Source organism: Parus major, chromosome 1, assembly GCF_001522545.3.
Source record: "Parus major isolate Abel chromosome 1, Parus_major1.1, whole genome shotgun sequence".
NCBI classification, from domain to species: domain Eukaryota; kingdom Metazoa; phylum Chordata; class Aves; order Passeriformes; family Paridae; genus Parus; species Parus major.
The window spans coordinates 18876054-18898680 of record NC_031768.1 but is presented as its reverse complement, the minus strand read 5'-3'; the positions used below and the strand labels follow the sequence as shown (position 1 = coordinate 18898680).

The 22627-nt window shown below is 39.9% G+C and overlaps 1 protein-coding gene across 1 annotated transcript in view; it reads right to left on the bottom strand.

Annotated features, from left to right (window-relative positions):
* Window positions 1-22627, bottom strand: part of ARHGAP6 (Rho GTPase activating protein 6) — a 312873-nt gene that overhangs the window by 216147 nt on the left and 74099 nt on the right. The gene's annotated exons all lie outside the window — the stretch shown is intronic.

Here is a 22627-nt window from a genome sequence, read left to right as displayed (position 1 = left end):
GAAGAGCAGTTGTGTAACTGTGTGCTTTTGGAAGATCATCAGTTACATGGCACAGCCATGCCTCTAACTTTCTGTTTCTCAGAGGGAAACTGTTCACAGCAGTTTGCCCAATATCCTGAATAACATACAAAAGCAGGAACTGAAGAGACTTTTGGAAATTTTGGGCAGTTTTAGACACCACCTCTGAAAGAAAAAGTGCCAAGGAAATAGGTCAGAGATACGTTAGTGCTGCCACTTCAATTGCAAGGGCAGCTGTGTTACAAAATGCTCTGCTAGATAAGAAATATACTTTTCATGGGGGAGGAGAGAAGAAAAATGGAAAAGTTAGGCATAAAGACTGCAGAAAGCTGGCATATTCTAATTTGCAGATTGATCAGAGTTATATAAATTTTTTTTTGACATAGAGTTAAAAATGCATTTGCTGGTTTCAGAAAACAGAAGCATTTGTTCCACAAAAACTGGAAATTTTTAAACTTGGAAAGAAGAGAACTAAGTCATACCAAGGAAGATTTTATGTCCTGTGGGAGTGAGTATGGAGGAAACAATATGCAAGTTGGCTGATTGAAATGGATATTCCAGTGTGGAGTGTTTACTCCATTTTGCAAGACGCTGGAGTACTTGATCTTGTAAAAAGAGGTGCAACTTATCATCTGTGTTCATCTGTAGGTTTTAATCATGCCACTATATAAAGCCACGTGTTACCATTTGCTCCACTGAGACTGCTCCAGGAAGCTAAATCCACAAGTCTGATTTTGCATCTCTCCGCTGTGATGAACCAAATGTTTCCTGGAACAATTTGGAGCTATTTAGGGAGTCCTGAGAGAATTACTTGATCATTTACTACGCTTGTCAAACAGAATACTTTCTTTGCCTTAACTCCCACAAGCCAAGCTAAAGTACATCCATCGCCAAACTGGGGGTTTTCTGCATGACCATCACACTTTAGTGCCTTAAGCACATCAGCATTTTGGACTCTGTGAATCCCTGCTTGAAGCCTTTGAATCATGACTTCTGAAAAAAGGAATGCATGGACAAGATACCATAAGAAATAAAGAAGAAAATATTTCAATCTCCAGCATAGAGGCCACTTGGGAAAATCTGTCAGTAGGAGGCTGACACATTATTAGAGAGGTACTTTCTTCTAACCAACAGTGTTAGGCCATATGTAGCTAGGAGAAGTAGCTGAAATACACCTGCTGAAATTACACTGCAGTGAGAGATCACACTTCTAAAGAGACTCGTAAAATAGTGCTTCCAAAGGGACTGGCCTCAGGGGTCTCCTGGAGCATCACTCACAGATAATGTTCCTTTTAAAATTGATTAGCAAGTGGTCTCTGCAGGGCTTTTCACATTTTCCTTTTGATGTGTGATATCATTTTGTCCAAAAAATAGGTTCCAGCTCTCCAACAGAAATGTAGATACTGAATGAATTGCCCAAAGTCTTGTTCTGGGTACATCTACCACACAGACCTCATTTTAACACCTGGACAGTTACAAGCCCTGGCAATATCCAGCAGCCACCTGTCCTATGGGACAGGCAAACACGGATATCAGCTCCAGTCCTAACTTCATGTCTCAGGGCTTAAAACTGCAGCACTTGTTTCTTCAGTGCAAAACATCACCCTGGATGCCACAAGCACTAGAAAAGAGTCAAGCAACTCAAGAGTATGAAGTTACCAAGAATCTAGATTTAATTCATGTAGGATGCCAGCCTGAGGCAACAATGCAGCAGCAAAGAATTTGTCCATGCGAGCTTTAAAGCAAACACCTGCTCTGTGACACAGAAAGGCTGATGCTCTGGGAAGATTACATACTGAAATTCAAAGAGCAAAATAAATGATGTTGGACGAACACTTCCAACATAGCAGATGCTCTAACACAAACAAGTGAACTGGAGGTAGAAGGTTTGCAGGTCAGCTCCAACCGAACTTGTGCTTCTATAGGCAGGGAAAGAGGGAAGCAGAAAGCACAAAAGCAAACCCTGCCTGCTTTCCCCCGAGTCACCCTCCCACAACACACTCGCTCCCAGCACGGCTGGTGCACAGTCTGGAAAGCTGGTGTGCCATTATGAAGCAACAAATTCCAAATACTGTCCACTGAAAAAAAAAAATAAGTCTGGGGTTACTGGGAAACTACATCAGCCTGGAAAAAGTTGAGAACTGCTGAAGAAAATGTTTTCCTTTAACGTTGTGAAAAAACACGAAGCTTAAGTGCCCTTGTTAGCAAGAGAGCTGCCTGCAGCCAGACACGCAGAACAACACTCCCTCCTGTGGTCTCTGAAATAAGAGTTCTTACCTCCTGAAAAGCTGAATCAGAATTGCCATCAAATAGAAGGCTAGGCAAAATTCTGTCAACTTCAGCCAAACTTTGACATCAAACAAGGGGCACTGAAAAACAATGACAAAAATTTCTAAACCCTTCAGGAGGGACTACCCCATCACAAACTTTTACTAAAACAGGTATCATTGAACAGCACAGCAGATGCCCAGCATTTTCCTCCCCAGCAGCGGCTTCCAAAGTTTTTTACTTTTTTTCTTCTGAAAGAATTTTTTTTTTTTTTCAGTTGTTATGGGAGAACTCTGAGGTGGTCAAATAGAAACATCTGTTTGTTTCTGTAAATGAGAACAAAAGCTAGGGTTTGGAAGAACAGAACATTCTCCATATAATTTTATCCTTTTTTTCCCAAGAACTAGTCATCTTTGCTGTGGCCAGGTATCAGAAATAAGTATTGCTTCAAGCTTAATACTTGCAGCATTTCTCAAGTGTTTTGTCTAGTTCACTTTTTCTTATCTAAAGAAATAAGGGATTATTTCTTCCCTTAAGAGATTCTCAAGGAAAAGTTAATTTGTATTCAAATACATCTAACTCTCAAGTTATTAGAGCCTGTATGAACCTTTCCTTAAATTCTGGTAAAAGTTGTTAAGCTTTGTTTCTGCTTAATGGGAAAAGAAAGCGTGAGGGAAAAAGTGAGTCATCACAGGCATCCTCGTGTTCTGGATCAGTGAATCACTGAACACTCTTTGCATCACAGATGTCCCGTGCAGCACCCGCAGTATCTACGACACTTAAAAAAGCATAAACTCGTGTATGCCTGTACATAAACACAAAAAACCAATGACGTTTCCTTTTACTTTACAAAGCTGCATGCACACACTCCTCTAATCTGGGTCCAGTGAAGTTTTTATCTGTAACATCAGCCTTCTTGAAAACTACAGCTTGAATAATGATTAAGCAAAACATTTTCAGCCTAGGATCCGTACATTTGCAGCAAACAAAGTGTCTTTGCTGTAAAAGACACGCGTCCTGACGCACAGGCCTCAGCTTTTTGGTCAGTTGACATGAACACATCTCCACTGGTACACGCTGTAATCATGTCTTGCTGTTCCATTCAGAGTCACTGAAAAACACCATGTACAAGCCACCAGGAAGTAAGGAAAATCACTCAGCAGAGTTCTTTTTAATTAATCATTTTTGAAAAATGAGTCATTATTCTATCACAAAGAACAGTCACCGACAACCTTCAGAGGAAAGCAGTGTAATGTTCTAACTCCCAATCACCACTTGTCTCCTTATTCCCATACATATAAAGAAATATCACATCGCAAATTGTAGCTTTTTTCTTGTAAAAAAACTCATATACACCCACTACCTTTAGAGAAGCAGCTTTAAAAGCAAATCTGATGGCTATGGCATTGCTCTGAGGTCATGGGCAATATGAAAAAAATAAGCAACAAAACCAAAGGAGCTAAAAAAAAAAAAAAAAATTAGTTGAAATTTTTTTGAGGTGAAGACTGAAAAAGATTTTGCTCAGGAACTGGTTTGCTAACTGAAACATTAGCAACAAAACAAGAGAGGTTTCTCTGAAGTCCACACATGGTTTCTTCTGGCCATGACCATGCCTGGCTCCCACTGACAGGGCAGCCACTCCCTATCCCAGCCCTTCAGTCCCTACCGCCCAGACCAGGAGGAAGCACGGAGTTGCAGTGGGGCTGAAGACACCAAGCCCAGGAAAGGAAAAACAGTACTGGAAAAGTCCAGCCTGATGCAGTGGAGCTGTCAAAACGTTCCTGCACCATGGTGTGGTATTTCATGAGCCTGCAACTACAGCTTCAAACAAGCCAGGTTTACACAGAGCTGAGTGGCCCCTCACCATCCATTTGCTGGATTGGCAATGGTTGCATTTTCCCTGAAAGGATCCATTTTTCCAAAATCTGGGCAGCGTTGATCCAGGCCAGCATATGACTAACAGTGCAGCTGTGAGCCCTGATGGATGCATCTCCCTCGCAACACAACAGAAACACTCAGACTGCCAAGAAGCATTGAGTGAAAATAATTTTATCTCTTTTCACCTGCCAAGCAATCGATTACTTGAAAAATTAGTTTGTTTTGCAGCAGCTCGTGAGCAGACCTGAACAAACTCTTAGACCAGACAGCAGACACAGGCAGCGCTCTGGGACGGGACAGTATCGACGTCAAGGTGGGCTGTGGATTCAACCAGGGCTCACAGCCCGAGAGGATTCAGCAGCAAACCAGAGAGGCACCATTCAACTAAAATCCCACCCTTTCAGGTGAAGACAGTGGTGGAGGAATAACCAAAGTTATTGAACAGGAGAGCCACTTTGATCACACCTGTGCTCCTCCCCGGTGCCTTTGCTGCCCTCAGCAAGCAGCACGAGCAATCCCGGTGGCACTGCAGGAACCCCGGCAGCCTCCCATGGAATTCCATGGAATACCACACACTGCTCGGGAAAGGGAACCTGCAGGCAACACTTCACACTTCTGTCAACTGCACCTTGCCAAGCTTCTTCCTTAGCAAATGTCTTTAACTCCTAATTTTCCTGAGAATTTCAGGACTGATGACACATTATGTGACTATGCCTAAAAGAACATATTGATTGCATGTACCTAATTATAGTGTACCAGTCATTTGAGAACAAATTAGTTCCTGATAAGATCTCAAGATATCAAAAACCAGTATTTATGAATCTCAAGGAAAAAAATCTCATGTATTTTTCTAGTTTTCTGTCAGAAAACCAGATTTGAATTCAAGGATGCAGGAATTGGAGAAATATATTATGGAGAGCAAAATTAAATTACAACTTTCCAACATGTTTCATTTTCTCTTTTATATAGAAGGAATTATGAAATTTATAAAAACATTTTGACATAACATTCATCATATTCAATGAAAAAGAGAGGTTTGAAATAATGGAATAATGTAATTCAATACAATCTATGAACTTCATTTCAGCACAATTTAAAAATACAGATTATATTAATAAGAAGAAAAAAGATTGGCAGAAAAAATAAAATTTAAGATATCATAGTAAGACAATAACTGGATAATTAATTACTATAGAAAAGGAACAAAAATCTTATTTTCTTCTCAAGATTAGTGGGTTCGCATCTTTATTAGTAAGAAATTCTTATTTCCATTTTTTTTCTTTTGGTCAGAAGCAGACCATATTCCTCTTCTCCACTGGGTGGCATTACTACATAGAGTAATGCAAAGTAAAGTAAAGTATTACCTAGATGATGACATCTGCATGAAGTTGCTACAATGAAATAAATGTCTCTCACACCTTATTGACCTAAATTTATAGAATTAAACCACCTAAGACAACCTGAGACACCCATCCTGAGACAACCATCTAAGCTAGCCTGCTGATGTGAAAAACTACCCCTTCTTAGCCAAATAATCTTGTCTGATAGTTTTGGAATGAATATTGCTGTAAAAAAATGGACATTTCAGCATAATTTAATACATTCTACTGTGTTTCTCAATGCTGAATCATCTCTACAAAGAATAAATTCAGAGGGGTGGATTAATATACTAAGAACACCGTCATTATTATATGTGAAACAGAGAAATATAAGAAGATTTGGATATGAAATAACTCACAACTTCTAGGTCTGAAAGAGCATTTGAGCTCTAGCAAATATCAGAGTGTTCAAGCAGTTAAGCAGTCCCTATGAAGTGTGCCACAAGCTTACAAGTACGCCTTGATGAAGTGTGCTGAGGGTATCAGAAAAAAAGGCAAGAGAGTGGATGTTATTGTGTGCTGCACATGAAATGCCTGGGCTCTACCAGCCATGCCATAAATCCCACCACCTGTGTTCCATGACCATTCTGCCTGTCTTCCTTCCAGTAAATCTGAAGTGTAGGGAATGAGGAAAGAAGCTTAAAATCCAAGTTAGGTGTCAATTGGCATGAAGGGGGTAATTGATGTGCACACATGAATACTGGGTTGGGAAATATTTGGGGTCATTGTTTAGACAGCCATGCAGCACTACCAGGAAATACACGAGGAATAAGAAAACTTTTTGTAAATCTCTCTTTTCTCCTCTCTTTAGCAAAATTAAAACATAGGAGGCCAGTAGTAAAAAGATCAATCCAGTTGTTATTCAAGAATCCATATAAATAAATATTAACAGATAGAGGATTAGATTACAGGACAACAGCCTAAAAAGATTTTCTCATGTTGTTAAGGATTTAATTTTAATCTGGTTTGACTGTAAGTCTTGGCCCATGATCCCTGAGTTCTGTTTGTTTGGTTATCCTCTTCCTCTACCTCTTTTCCCCACAAATACTGCTGTTGACCTCTCAAATAGACTGCCTTTACGTGCTTATGTGCACACACCTAATGCACATCAGGTTTTCATCCTTGAAAGACCTGCACACAAATTATGACAGGATGGTGAACCCAGCACTTTTGGTATATCACAGCTCCCTCATTGTGGGGTTCTGTTCTCATCTTACTGTTTTGTTTCAGGCCTTACCCTAGGCTTGAACATCTTTACAGATTGGAGGAAGAGCACAGAGGAACATGTACTGACTGACTCTTCTAGGAAAACACAACCAAACCCAAAACTTCCCATTTTAACTCAACTCCCCTGAAATAAAAAATCCAAAGACTGTCTCATGTCTTCATTAGCACTCTCTTCAGTAATGAGAATAAAACCTTCCCAGGGTGAGGGCCATTTACAATGCACAGCACCTTTCTTCTTTTGTGTTTATTCCAGAAAAATCCACTCAAAATGATTTATAGCCCATGCCTGAGCATGCCCAAGCTGGCTCCCACACAGTGAAGGGGAGCTGTGCATTCCTGTCCCTCCAGCCCTCTGTATGCACAATGGACAGGGCTGCCCACGCTCATCCCTATGCATGTGCAAAGGGAAGCTCAAGACACAAAGTGCAGTGCATTTCCACACTGCTGAATTAATGTAAATGTAATTTAGAAAAAGAGAAACATCTTTGTGATATGAAGTGGTGTACCCACTACTTCCTTTGCTCTGGTATTCTCTCCATGAGCATGTACATTTGGGGTAAGAATTTGATTAAAGAGCCAAATTTGTCTTTTCCTGAAAGGATTGTATTTAAAACCTCGCCACAGAAACAAGGATGGAATTCTTTTTCTTCCTTTTACTTCCATTCAGAATCCACATTTAACCTAATTTTGTTGCTTCCTGAGACTTCATGATTTTCGTTTCTATTCATCTCTGGACTAGCTTCTATAAATTGTGGTTTTCATCCTCTATCAGGAGGCCAGAATAGGTGGAATGAAGTTTTTTCAAAAATGATCATTTCTTTCAATAAAGAAATTTACAGATTTCATTTATGTCACCAGGACAAAGTTATTTTTATAATATGATTGTTATCCAAAAGTAACCAGAAGAATACAAGAATTACTCTATTATTACAAAGTCCAGTTTATCCACTTACTGTTTTCAGTAGTTCATATAACCTTCCTACCTAAATTTATCATCTTATCAGTTCTGCTACTTTAATTATTTGTCCAGTGTTATCATAACTCAATTTTCTCAAGTGATTCAAATTATGAAAAAAGAAGCAAGAAGGAGAGAAAGTATCCTGCACAAATACAATTTTTGCAGTCCATTTAAAAAAAATTGTTTATTTCACAAATTTGGAAGAAAAGCATTACTGGGAAAATAAAAATAGGAATGATATGAGCGAAATCTGTCACCAAGACCCTCTTCTACTCAAATAAGTTTTGGGTCAGGCCTTATGAAGATACTTTTTCTGTAAGTTCATCTCCATTCATGAAGATTTAGACGTCGCTTTGGGTTTGGCCAACATACCATATCAACCACATCAAAGAGGCAATGTCACCCAGAGAATGTGGCCATACCTTTATAATAAAGGCAATTTCTCAATCTCAAAAGCTTGAGCTAGAGCCCTGTTGTGTGGCTAAACTCTTTGGAGCTGGAGCCAGTATTTTTTGGCACATACCATGTGTGCCAGAGCTGCATTTCTGGTCATGCTGAGGCAAGTGATGTTCCTCACTATCTTTGCAGAGATGTAGCTCTCTATTTTAATGAGTATACAGAATGAGCAATTTTCAGCTCCATATGCCACATCACATATGAGTTAGCAAGTAGAAAGAAGTCCTGCTACAATACCTATCTCACATGCAGCTGCAGCTGCACTGCTGTGTCCAAGAAAGATCTTGCCATATCCAAGAAAGGCTGAGTTTAAAATGCTCTCAGGACAGTAGTTCTGCGTTGTCTTTTTTCTCATGAGGGGTTTTCACATAATCTCTCAGGTGTCTGGATATCAGAGAATGTGCACCACTATTAATTGCTATATCATCTTTGTAAAGCAGCCTGCCAACACAGGACTTGATGCAGTCTTTGATTCCTTCAATTGACAGCTAACGGCACGTTCTGTCAGGCATTTTTGAGTGATTTAAAAAACACAGAAGATCTATCCCACTTTACAGTATAATTCATCAAAAAACTGTAGGCACTGGAGATCTACATGCACCTCCTCTTTTTAAAACATGTTGTGACCTTCTCTACTTGCTTCTTTATCACTGTGTAAACCCTTGTGCTCAGATGTATACAAACATAAAGTCACTGAAGACATTTGGAAAATCCTGACAGCCACAATCAGCTGCAGCTGAGCTATTCCAAGACAGCTACCTATCAAAGCCATGGAATCACTCTACCTAGAAGGTAAGATCAGGTAAGACCATCAGTTTCAGTTCTTAACTATCCTTATCATCAGAGAAATACTGATGCTTACATGTCTCCCTTTCATTCTGTCTTGGAGAGTCTTATTTCCTGTGGATGAATTATATTGCCTCTCTGCCTGTGGCTCAAGAAACTTGGACATCTCACATCTTTTCTGTAAATTAAACAAACCCACTCCTTTCAAACTTTTTAAATACCAAACAGTCTGTAAACTTTTGGTAGATCAGAACCACCTCAAGATACTTTTCCAGTCAAGCTTCAGCAGAGCTAAGTAGAACAGGCATGACTTTGCATACAGCCTTGTATACAGCAGTCCTGTTTATGCCCACGGGATGGTTTTGTGTCCAACACATGCCACTCTGAACCACAGATTAAATGCAAGGCAGCAATGATCATCACATCTCCCTCTGAAGACCTTTTGCCTAGCAAACAATCCATTCCCTAATATTGGGATGTGCCCTTGATAGCTAATAAATAAATACAGCATTTTGCACTTGACTTGTATCTTAGTTCAGACCCAGCTGACAAACACAAGTAAATTTTAATCCCATTCTTCAGTGTTTGTAGAGTGATTCCTCCCTTACTTTGACATTAGCTGCATAATGAATAAACTTAGTCTTTACTTCACTTTCAAAGTCATTAATAAAAAAGGTTAATTCACACTGGATGATGAAAGGTGTGTGGCTCAGTACACAGGATTGACCTCTTGTTCAGTATATAATTCCCATTATATTTACACAGACAGTCTAGTGTGGTTATAGAGACGCAGCACACCAATCTCACACAATTCCTGGAATTTCCAAGACAATGTTAATATAAAAATCAGATCTAGTACATCTCCCTTTCTTGAAAATCAGCTCTTTTCAAAGAAAAGCATTGGGTTACTTTCCTTTTTTATTTTTTAATTAGTCTTTCCTTCAACACATGCTCAAAGCCCTCAGGTCACTGAAAAACTCAGTTAACAAATTCATATTGTCTAGACCACATTTTTCTACCTGTTCTTAAAATTGAGTACTATGTACCTGGCTGTGTATTTCCTTAAGGACAGTCACCAATTTGGCTGACTTGATAGTCATTAAAAACCTTTGTCAGATCTACCTTTTCATTCACTTAAAGATTCTGGAATTAATCAGAATAACACTCTCTGATTCACTCACTTGAGTCCTCTTGGTTGTGTTATTTTCCACTTCTAAGCTTCACTTCCAGTAGTCTTCTCTCCCTCAATGGACATCACTGACAACTGGAGAATATTTTTCATTTAATCATTTTAGTTCTCTGCTCTGACATCTTTGCAAAGCAAATATAATGCCTTATTTTCTAAAAAGTTAAAGAACTTTACTAATGGCACATTTCTTTTATGGTAACCAAGAAGGACTCATGTTTTTTTGCTATGGGTCTGTGTTTCTGACTTTTAGGCATTTCTTTATTGAGACTTTTGTTCTTTTTTTTTTTCTTTGAGAAAAAGGCACTTCTTGCTTCTAACCACTCAAAAAGTTCTTTGTTTGACTAGGCTGAGTATGCTCTGCAAGCATTTCTCCTCAGTTTGAAACACCACCTCCAGTTCCTGTGTAATATTAGCACTATTCACCAAACCACACAAAAAACTGTATTAACAGGTTCACTGGTTATTTGGCGAGGGCCTTTTACATCCAGGATTAGCTAAAAATCACTTGTTCCCACCTCCACTCTGTTGTGATGATTGCCAGCAGTCTGGTAATGCTGACTTTCTGGCACAGGGACTGAGGGAGTGAAGAGTTTCCCTGGGCTCATCTCCATGGAGCTGTGCAAGCCCAAGAGTCCTTTTTGCTATGCCACTTATTGGCTGTTCTGCCCCACCTTTCAGATAATGCACTGACATTTTTCCTTCAAAATGGTTTTGTCTCTCGCCCTGATGAAACACTCAAAATGAGACAGCAGCCCACCACCAATGCCAAAGGCAAAGAAGTAATTAGTATTAAAATCAGTTCTTTTGCTCTCATAATGTCTTTTTTTTTCCCCCAAAAGAGTAACTCTGTAAGAAAATACAAAGAAGGAACATTTATTTCAAGACATCTGACTGCTCTAACCTTTCTAGCTATTGTCATCCTCATTTTCTAAGTAAAAATTCAAAAAGCAGAATCTCAGGCAAAGGCTTAAAGCAGTTTTTGTGAGCTTTCCCTTATATCAACTCCTTCATCTCCAGCCAGAAGGAAAAGCTCCCATCACCTTCACCCAGCACCCACACCAGCCCACAGCCAGGACACTAGCAGGGAACAGAACATGGTTCTGTCCACAGATTCACCAAGTGTGCTCTGGGACAATCTGTTTGCTCTTCTGGCTGCTCAGAGTGGGATCTCTCCAAAGGATGAGTCCTACCAGATACAAACCAGGTTTTGTGCTCCATCCAAAGGGATGCCAGCACAGGAAAAGCTTTGAAAGATAGCTCTATCAAAAGAAAATTGCATCAAATGCATTCTAAAGGACTCCCCCCAACAGCTTCCACAGGAACCAAGGGTTTGTGTGACAGAAAACAAACAGAAAGTCACATTAAACACTAAGAAAAATTATATTTAAAAAATTAGAGGCTAGGGATTATGGATTTACAAAGGAGTGACCCAGAGGATGATGGAAGCTGCCCCTCAGCAGCAGGAGCCTTTGTCAGTAATACACATTTTAGGATACTTTTATATTAAAGTACATTTTCAAGAATTCAGACGCTACAGGGGATGAGTTTGCAACTAATTTTGTTGAGAATCATCTTTCTTTTCTCAGGTTTTTTTTGTTGAACTGAGATAGCATTTCACTATCCTGTAACACTAAGAAATTGTCCACCAGTGATATAAAGAAATAAAGGACTTTTGTCTTGCCTTTATATAAACCTCTTCCTCTTATCATTTTATGAAAGAGATATCAAAACATAGAAGAATATCCCAGGCATCTGTGACTCTTCAATATTAAATGATCCTTTTGTGAAGATTTTATCTTATACAGTATCTGTTTCAAGAAAATGCTCACTTCCTACTCAGAGGCCAGTTCTTCTTATCATTTTATAAACATGGATTTCGCAGGTCTTTCAAAGCAAGATTTTTCTCTTTGCTCTTTCCTAAATAAGACCAGTACTGATAGAACTTATCTGCAGGATATGTACAGAACACTCCCTTACTGCACCATTTGACCTGCATCATTTTAAGTTTTCTTCTGAAATATCTAATATTTACTGTCTCCATACACATATTCATGCCTTAGTGCACTCATGTACTACTCACTGTCTAGCTGCCCTTAGAAGCTGTGAATGACCAAAATGGCTTTTAGACAGTCCAGACCAAACAAGTGGAATGTTTCACTGATCAACACCAGAAACTGAGGTGTGAACAAATACAAGCTTGTGCATTACAGATATGTTATGTTCCAATCTGCCTCCACTAAATGGAAGATACAGTGCCACACCTCCTCAGGACAGTAATTCTCCCACAGCTACAGTGGGGCACAGTTAAAATAATTTGCAAAGTCTTTTTCTCATCTGAAAGAGCAGTTTTCACATCCAGCAAAAGCCACAAAACAAGACCTTGAGGGTTCATGCCAGACTGCAGACCAGGTGCCTTCCACCAAACACAACTGGCCACGGTGGCCACTTCCTTCTTGAATGGAAGAAGTGCAGTAAATTCCACTGATGCTGTTTTACCCAGGACCTACCTGGGTTGAGGAGAAAACTCCTTTCAAATCCTCCCTATCCATGTGCAAACCCCATCTATACTCTGAGAATAACACACCAAAGCCAGCCTGTGGTTAGGCTAAAGGGCAGATGAGATGTTGGCAGACACACCACGTTTCCTCAAAGCACAGCCTCTGATTCTGGCAGCGGTGGGGCACGAGCTGCCCTGTCAGCTGTCTGAAGAAGGGTTTTCCCAACACAGCTTGCTTGCTGTGCCTTACAGGCACAGTCAGTCAACAAAGTACAACACCAGGACCTTCAAAGCAGTGAAAACCTTATCCCAGCAAGAGCTAAAGATGCTTGGTACCACATCCCACATTTAGGAATTATTTATTGGGGAAATAAACTTGCAAGCAATTTATCCTTTGATATTTGGCTCACAGTTCCCCATGGAATCATAGGTACTATGGAAACAATTATAAATAATCTGTTAAAAAACTGCATCTGTTTCTTACACAATGTTTCCAGCATGAAACCAAACTTTAACTTAACAGATGAGTTCTTCTAACATGGGATCTTTTTGTGGATAATTCTCCCAAATGACCTTAAATGCTTTTATATTTTTCATGATCAAATGAGTGTTAACATTTAAGCTTCCTCACTCTCTCTTCTTGATGGTAGCCCATTTTGTAGAAAGCTGCCCAGTTTTAAAATGTGATAAATTCTGTACAATAAAATGTTTTCATCTGATTCAGAAACTCAGGGATTGTCACAAAAGCTCACCTGCAAACATGGGGAATAATCAGAAAGCTGCTACAAAGAGTACAGTTTTAGCAGTAACTTCTTTGTAATCAGAACCCGAGAGTGAAAATTAGACCCAGATTAAGTTCTTTAACGACACACAAGTTCTTCTCGTAAGTGACTGAAGTCTACCACAAAGAAAGAGCTGTTCTTAAGCCAGCCAACTTTTTGTTTCCTGAAAGTTCAAGGACAGAATGTGATGTCCCTTTTTCTGTCATTTCTTAATAAAATTCTAGGCAAAGAAAGTTCCCAGAGCATCCACAAAGAGACAGTGTTATCTTAGCATTCTTCATTCTGTGCACACTTAATGTTGGTTCTACAGAGCTGAAACACCACTGCCAAAGACCAAGATTGAATTAGGATCTAATCTTTCTCTTGAAGAAGGAAAAACACATTGTTGCCTTGCCTTTGCACCAGCTTCTGATGGGACCCAGCCTGTAAGATTAGTCCTCAGAGTGGAAGCCCTAAATATCTACAAAAGCAATGTTGTAATACAGGAACCATCTGGGGAAAGACCGGTGTCTCTCTGGAGCAGCACAGAAAAGACTCAAAGCACCAGGCTGAAATCAAAAGGCCCAAGCACAACCTGACCCTGCCAAAGGTGAAATGGATTATTGGTACTAATCCTGGCCAGACTGTGGACTGGCTTTGTTGACATTTTCTTGAAGAAAAGCAACTGTCCTGTACATATTCAAAAAGAAAAAAACACACTTTATTTATTTTTGCCGCTCTCCAGAAAGAGTTTTTTTTTTAATCATCCCAAAGCCAAGGGTCTAACTTTGTTTCTAATTCAAGGAGAAATTTTTTTTGTAATACAAAGTAAAGGGGGAACACCCAAACCTACACTGTCTGCAGTGATCCCTTTCCAGCGCATGAACTCCTCTCTGCCAGGAGCCCTGAAGCTTCCTGAGACATAGCTCCAGAGAAAAACAGAGGATACAGGATAATAGGATTTCCCTTTATAAAAATCTAGGACTACAGAATAAATTCCTTCATGGGAAAAGCACACTGGCAGCACAACCCATGTTGTGGCCAGAAGCACAGACACTGTGGCAAAGTGACAGCAAGATGTGGGCTGCTGAGAAAATAACAATCAAAACAAGAAAGCCCTCACAGATCTGTAATTATGTCTGTAATATTCAAGGCAATGTCATGTCTACAAGTGTCTGTATAGGTCTCATTTTAAGAAGTGCACACTCAGTTTTACAACAAAAGGTACAAAGGATTTCTGGATTAAAGAATAAAAAATAGTTTAATAGTGCTTGAAGGGAAAGTATGATTTTGATTGTTTCCCAGACCATAAGGCATCTAAAGACAGCCCCTGAAAAGCAAATGCTTTCTTAGACCAGTTTCCAGGTCACTTTTCCTGAGAAATGACAGCAAACATGGAACCTTCTTGGCAGATTTCATGCATTTGGCATCCTTCACTTCCACTCTCTTCTGAAACTCTAGTACTTGGAGCAACCAAATGTGAAATACATGTTATTTACATAAAGTATTACTGGAATATGCATCCAGGTGAAAGAGCCAAAACAAAGCCATTCATTTGGATTAACTGCCATTTTTAAGAAGTCCTCTTCAGGGACTGCCAGGATAGGATTCAACCTTATAAATCCAAGCTGCTCATCAAGAAGCTTTTTATAGGCAAGAGCAACACCTCCAGGATAGTACTCACCTCACTATTTAACAGGGACAAGAAGTGCTGGTGTTGTTCTGTCCACAGGACTGACTGCAGAGAGACCCTGGGTGGGTAATTCCCATGTAGAAACTTACCTTGAGAACATCTAGAATTAGACTAGACAAACCTCTACCCTCCAAGGTCAAGGAGAAGGAAAGAAAGAAGGGCTTGGGATGAGAAAGGTGCAGCTTGAGCCTGGGGATGAGCTGTTTTCAGAGGAACAGCTGAAAAAGAAGCCAGGAATATCTAGCTGGAATCAGAGCATCCAACACACCAGCACAGGGGTGGCCTCCAGCCCAAGGCATCACAGCAGTACTGGTTTGGCTTGACAGTGCTATAATTAGCACTTTATGCCCAAGTATTGGCTGTCCTCTCCCATGTGGCAGAACACTTTTCCCTCTTCCATAGAAACAAATGATCTTCCTCCAAGCCTCCAAACAGGTTACTCTGAAAATATATCCCCGCGGCCTTATCTTATAGACACAGGTCTCCAATGAGGAGAAAAGGATCAGCTAGGGACACTGTCAGAAGCTTTGATTTTTTGTGCTTAAGGGATTGAGATGTGACATTTCCTACTCCCAGTTCCATTTCATCCCTTTCAAATTAACACTGGATTCAATCACTGGCTTATTTTTACAAGCATTTAACCATAATAAAAAGTAAACCAAAAAAACTGGTGATGAGACAAGCTCTGCCACCTGCCTTCTTCTTCACCGCTGCTACAACTCATTACCAGACACTTTAGTTCAGGTGTTAAAATGCCAGTACCTATTCTGAGGAAATGCAGAAACCTGTAATGCATCCCCAGTTCTCTGGAAATCAATAAGAATTATTCAAAATTTAAAACAATAATAAGACACATTTTTACAATTATAAGTAGCTATGGCAGAATATTATCAGATGCTATTGAAAAAAAAGCTGATAACACCCTCACTCTACAGAAGGTCTTAAAATTACCCTGTTACCCAATTCTGAATACAGTGTTTTAAAACCAAAGTGTTAGGCTTATTGCCTGGGCCCAAATATTTGCTTTTTCTAAAAAGGACCTGAGAAGCCAAACAAATCAACTGCTTTAAGTTTCTGTTGGAGTCTAGAAAGGATCTGAAGTTCAGAACAAACATTCATTGTCACATGATGTGGAAGAAAAAGGAAAGCAGAATAATAAATTGCAATATCAGCATCTCCCTGGGAGGATCAGAATTTTTGCATCATGTTTTTGCTAGCTCCTAATTTCAAGCTGTGTATTTTACATAAAAAATTGAGCACGATCACTCTTATTAACTTTGGCAGGAATTTCAGTTCCATCAAATGACTACTTATCATCTTCAACCAAAACCATGATTAACATAGTAGAACTCAAAAATAATATTTTGATGATTTTCAGGAATTACATGGAAGGGAGGGGACCAGAGACAGAGAAGATGATTAAAGATTGCACCATCTAATGAAATTAAAATTAGGAAGTATCTGTGAAATGGAGCTGAACCTCAAAGTCTAACCTGCAAGAAACAAAATACTTTGCACCTATGATACTGAATTTTGGAAGGCAGATAACTTTCCCCCACTCTCATCCCTTGAGCTGCCCTGGGGAAGCACCTGCAGCCAGCAAAGAGGAGTCCTCGCTGCTGGGACTGGCAAAGGAAATAATCCATTAATAAATAGTGACCCACACCAGCTCTGTCCTCTGTGCCACACTCACGGACACACCCTCCAATAGGCCACTGCTGGAGAAATCATTAAACACTTAATGCACTTTGAGCCTGTCCAAGCAACCCTCTCTCTGCTGTCTTTTCACCTTCCTTATGGCAATGCAGGCAAGAGTCAGGAGAGGCTGAAGCCAGCATGGATACTCACGTCACTTTGGACACAGCCACACCGCTTCTGCCATGGCCCTGCCCTGCCTCAGCAGCACAGGCACATCCCGACACTGGGACCCCTTTGTACTGCTGAGGTAGCTCTGCAGCTACACTTAGAATGAAAAAACATAATCACCATTCACTTCTGGAGACAGAGCAACCTTAAATGCCCCTGGAAACAAAAAAAATGATGCTCCTATGGGAAAGAAGGCTGCACACCACTACGGGGTGAAATCATGAGGATGCAAGGCATAAAACTGGGCTGTTGGTGACAGGAATTTTCAGCATATCCTCTGCAGAATTGATTAAAAATGTTCAAAGCACAGAGTTAATTCAGCTTCAAAATATGACATGCTGCTTTCTTGCATGCATTTCCATTAAATATTTTCCTGATCACCATCCAGTTCTCCATCTGCATGCCAAAAGGGATTGCTGTCAATCTCACTGAGCAGCAGTAACTAACCTTTCTTTTCTAGCTCCCCTCTCCTGAAAGCTTGTCCTAGCCAGTAAGTGATGTTTAGCTTTAAGCTGACTGAAAAAGTCTGTACTTAAATATTAAGGACTCCTGAAAGAGTCTTAAGAATTCAGGGAGGAAATACAGACAGCCTGTCCTTAGAGGAGACTGTCTTCTGCAGGACAGCAGTGCCAGAGCATAAAACTTCTAATATCAAAGGAAACAAATCTCTTCCTCCCTCAACAGCTTAATAAAATAAATAAAATAAATCCTGAGCAACATTAAACAAATACCAAGTGAGAAGGCATACCCATTCTGTAAGCCACAGACTGGTATTCTGTTTGCAGCATGAGCAGCAAGTCATTCAGCCCTCTAATGAAAAAATACCCTTCTCACGTGGCAGATCCTAAAAAGCTATCACTTCCAAGCCTTTTTGACATCATGCTCTTTTTGAGGACCAAAAAATTACTATTATTGGTGTGTTACACTCCTATTAGCAAGAATGAATGTTCTCTGGTCCTTCCTGTATCCAGGTGGTGAAATTTATGCATTTCCTTAGCCAGCAAAGCTTTTATGGATGCCTTATTTATTTTCTCTCACCCTTCACCAATTTCTGCTGTCTTCCTACAAATTAAGGAAGATTAGAAGCTTTTTAACAGTACTGGAAGATTTACGTAATTTTTCTTTAATATGAAAGAGTCATTAGAAAGAGATAATTGCCATCTGCAAAGAGAGATGTAAATCTAGGACTGTTCAGCATTCTAATGAAAACAGAATCCCAAAGGCTTCTTAATGCTTCTAGAACTGGCTCCCTCTGTTTTGGGGAAGGAAACCCACCACACTGATCACAGCATTTTACAGTTAGTATACAATTAAAGAGAAGGGCCACCTGTGGTTGCAAGAAGCTGAAACAAAGCATTCAGCAATACATGACAGCTAAAATCCTTCTTGTTATTAAAATGCAATACACATGAGAAATATTTTATTTTATTGTCTGCTTCAGAGAGATGGTAACAGTCAATTTGAAATTTATAAGCTCTGGTATGGTAAACAAGGTTATCCTCCTGTTCACCATCATTGTTGATTAGACCCAAAGATGGGAGATAAGAAAAAATCCACAAATGTAATAAAATGAGAACCAGTGACTCATCTTGGGTACCAAGAGCCTGTGGAAAGGAAAAAGGTGGAAGCTTAATGCTAAACAAGTTCTGATGTTTCACAGTAACTTCTGCTATTTAATGTGCAGAACATTACAAAGGAAAATTACTTTATTTTTCTGTACAAGAGTTATTGCAATAGCCACAAATGAAGGGAAGTGCATATGACATAAGAAGATAAAGTATGATATGTTTAAGAATTGGTGCAGAAATGTGACATAATACATAAACAAGCCATCTAATTTGTGTGCAACTGGAGCAAATTGTTACAGCTGGATTTACAACAGGGACAGTTGTGAGTAATTCACCTTGCTCTGCTCCATGTCCCTCTAACAAAATATAGCTCTTGTTGTCAACACCTTTTCCTTACAATCATGTTGTTTTTCTGGGAGGAGATTCAATGTAAGAAGATGGTATGAGCAGCTTAGATTTCTTCTGAGTCATTCGCTTGTTCACTCCTCACCCTTGCTCTTCTTTTTCCACCCCCCCACCCAACAGATAACTTATCAGTACTTAAACAGGAAAGTGGAATGGGAATGTCTTTGTAATTGAGGTCTTTTGCAAGTGTATTTATTTTTTTCCCAGCACATTTATTTTAAACTGCTTTGAACACTCAGCAAGATCATGTAACTTCTCCAAACCCCATCCTGGAGGCAGGGGCACCTTGCAGGGCAGCAAGGCTGGGCTGGCAGCTGTGATGCTGCAGCAGAGCAGTGCTCACAGGGCTCACTCACCGTGGGACAGCATCTCCAGTGCTGCCAGCAGCAAAAGCTGTGTCTGCTTCTGGGACAGCGGCAGAGGCAGTGTCTTGTGCACAGAAATCCTGCAGAGGGAGGTCCAGCATTCACCACCCAAAGATGGATTTTGTGGTCAGCATCATTTCCAGCTGGAGGTTTGGTGTTGAGGGCAGGAGGACACCACAGCTGCAGCTTCTGCCAGAGGTGTTCCCTTTTTCCTCTGGGTCCCAAGCAAATACTGGGACCCATCATGCCCCACCATTCCTCCCCTTCTCTGTCACACAAGTTTTCTCCCATCTCAAAGGCTGGCACCTCTTTAAAAATCACATGAGCTTTTATCACTGGGCTTTCTCAGTGGCATTCACAGGAGCCAAGTCACAAAATATGCAAGTTATAAACAAAAAGAATAAAGGGGAAAGAGAGACCTTCCCCGAGAGCACACTGCAGATATTTCTCCCAGTAAAAACTGAGCTGTGCCTCTGTTTTTCATCCCACTTAAACTTGTCACTGCCTTGCTTTCTAGCTTTCTAGGATCACACTGGATATAGTCACTGATGCCCTCTAAGGGATTTTTGTAGGGATCCTACTATTAATAGAGCAATTTGCTTCCCCCTCAGAATCTACCTGAATGCAGCAAGGCACTCAGGATGGAGCACTGCACCTCGGTGCAACACAGCACCTCTGGACTACACAGCACCTCTGTGATCCCTGCCAAAATTACCTGCCTCAAACTAACCAGAGCTTGTCCCTGCTGTCATTGCTACACCCTGGTCTGCAGAGAGAGAAGGAAAAAACCCACATGAAATCTGGCAGCCAGGTTTGAGGGAAGGCTAGAACCCAGCCTCTCTTCTGGGACTGGGGTGTGGTCTTCTCTCAAAGCTGCAGTCACACCACAGAGGAAAAAAAACAAACACTTTCAGAAGACAACTTACATTAACCAAACAAAGCACAGGTTTTGTAAGTGGAAAATCTCAGAAAAAAAGTATCATTTTGCTTTAAAAATTCCTCCATTCTCTCAAGAACTTTTCCCAATTGCCTGCAGCATCTGGCAGCAGGTTCTTGATAACAATGAGGGTCCCTGTCAGTACACTCCCCTCCATGGGAGGTCTCTCAGAGCATAAGGATGGCTGGGAATGATGACCCTTTCACTTCCACCACACAAAACACTCTTCTAGGTCTATGACACCATGGTGAGGAGCAGGGTCACTTGTTTTTCTCTAGCAAAAGATACTAAAGGCAGTCCAGATAACATGGAGACCAGAAAAAAGGTGATGGCTCTAAACTGAACAACATTTTAACACACATAGTTCAAATTTTTCCCAAAATGTTTTAATTGTGACAGACACAGATTTCTCTTTTGTTTCCCAGGAGGTGACCACCTCTGACTTAACTGTGCAGGGCTTTGACTTCCCCACAGAACAGGGAAATTAAAAAGTAAGCAGAAGGCTGGCTTTCTCCAAAAGCTCTTTTCAAAGTCCTCTTTGCAATTCAGAAAGCCCTGTTTGACACTGATGAAAGGCACGGATTTGGTTTACTATGGGTTGCCTTATGCTACAGATATCCCCTGATTTTATTGAGATATTCTTAAAAAAACCCCAAAACACAGTATCTTCTACAGTGGCTTGTAATCTCAGAGTATAGTACATATAAAATACAATCAATATCTCTTCTCAGTCCATTTCCAAGTTTATTAGGAAGCAGGGTAAAACAGTCTATAAATTCAAGTGAGCATTCATACACACTTTTCCACTCATGATCTTTCACTGGGTAGCATTTTTCCTGAATTAAATACTATTTTTAAAAGGAACCTGTTGTTCTCTTTAAAATGTCATGCATTCTTTTAATGCCATACACCAACACTGAACAATGAAAACCATTTTATCCTTCTGGAATTCATACTCAGATAACTTAGTTCTGCAAAAATAAATTATTTGAAAACAATTTTTCATCAGAGGTTTTGAATTCTAATAGGTTTGTAATACCTACCCTGTTTCTAGGCTACAGGAACTATGGGAGCATGTTCCTATTAAGAGATAATGTATTTTCACTGGAAAATTTGCCTATCGGAAAGAAATTATCTGAAAACCAAAAATGTTCCAAAACTATACAGTAATAAAGTGAAAGCTAAAAATTTGTTGATTTGTCTCTATAAAAATGTTCTAAGTCTAGCCGAAAAGACCCCAAAACTAAGAACAAATTTTTTATTGAAGTTTTGAATTTTCAACTTTTCATCCCAGTTAAAGGACAGAAGTGCTACAGAAATTCCTGGCACTTGGAAAGCCCTGGTTTTAAAAGGGTTAAAGGCATCCCACTGTATCTTTTCATAGGACAGTAAATCATGTATATCCTCACTTAAAATTTGCTCCCTATCCCTTGCATAAAGTTTACCAGCTTTCAGTAAGTGAATTCCTTGTACTTCTTTCTCAGTTAAATTAAAACTCAAGGTGTCTCAGAGCTCTTCTCTCAGTCTCTTACTAGCCAGAGCAACCATATAAACAAGGACGTGCTGTGGAGAGAGGTTTTAAATGGATACAGAACAGAGTGTCAGTATTGCCATCAACATTTTCCTCTATTGCTCTAACCCTCTGGAATTTATTTTCACGATGAAGTTTCCAAGGCCTGTTGCAATACCAGATTTGCAACATCTTTTGCAGCTTTGGTAGTTACACTTCCAGAGTAAGCAGCAAGTGGAGTCACACAAGACTGGCAAGATCACCAAACATTTCAGATGAGAGAGATGACCTTGCTTGGGTCAAAGGTATAAAGTAGTGGACCCATTTGAGGATACCTGTTTTGGTGGAAAAATGGATCTGAATTGCAGCTGTTTGAGTACCTGCTTGTATTTTATTATTTTACAGATTCAGCAAGAGAAAAAGAAAATTTAGGCTTTTTAAAAAAAAACCAAAAAACTTCAAAGTTTTCTCATTGAAGTTAAGCAAGAAAAGCAGCCCATGGTGATACAGCAAGTGAAAGGAAATACTTAAATTTGCACTGAAATGCCTATTCCCTGGGCCTGCTTTCTAGCACCATAGGGAAGGGAGGACAGCAGCTGTGGTGGTGGCAAGGTGCTCAGCTGTTGGAAATTACAAGCTGCTCTGTTGTCTTTAAAGGAACGGGATTGAAAGAAGATATAAGGAGTAATACACCCTCAAATATAATTTATTTTTTTTATCATATTACTTTCTTAAGAGATGATTGATATGGCTCCAAGTCCTTTTGGTCTTGAACCCATTCTTCATTATCACTTCCAAAACAAGAAGAATTATCACTTTAGCCCAAAGCATTTTTTGCCCAAACCTATTCAGCCAATCATCCCAAA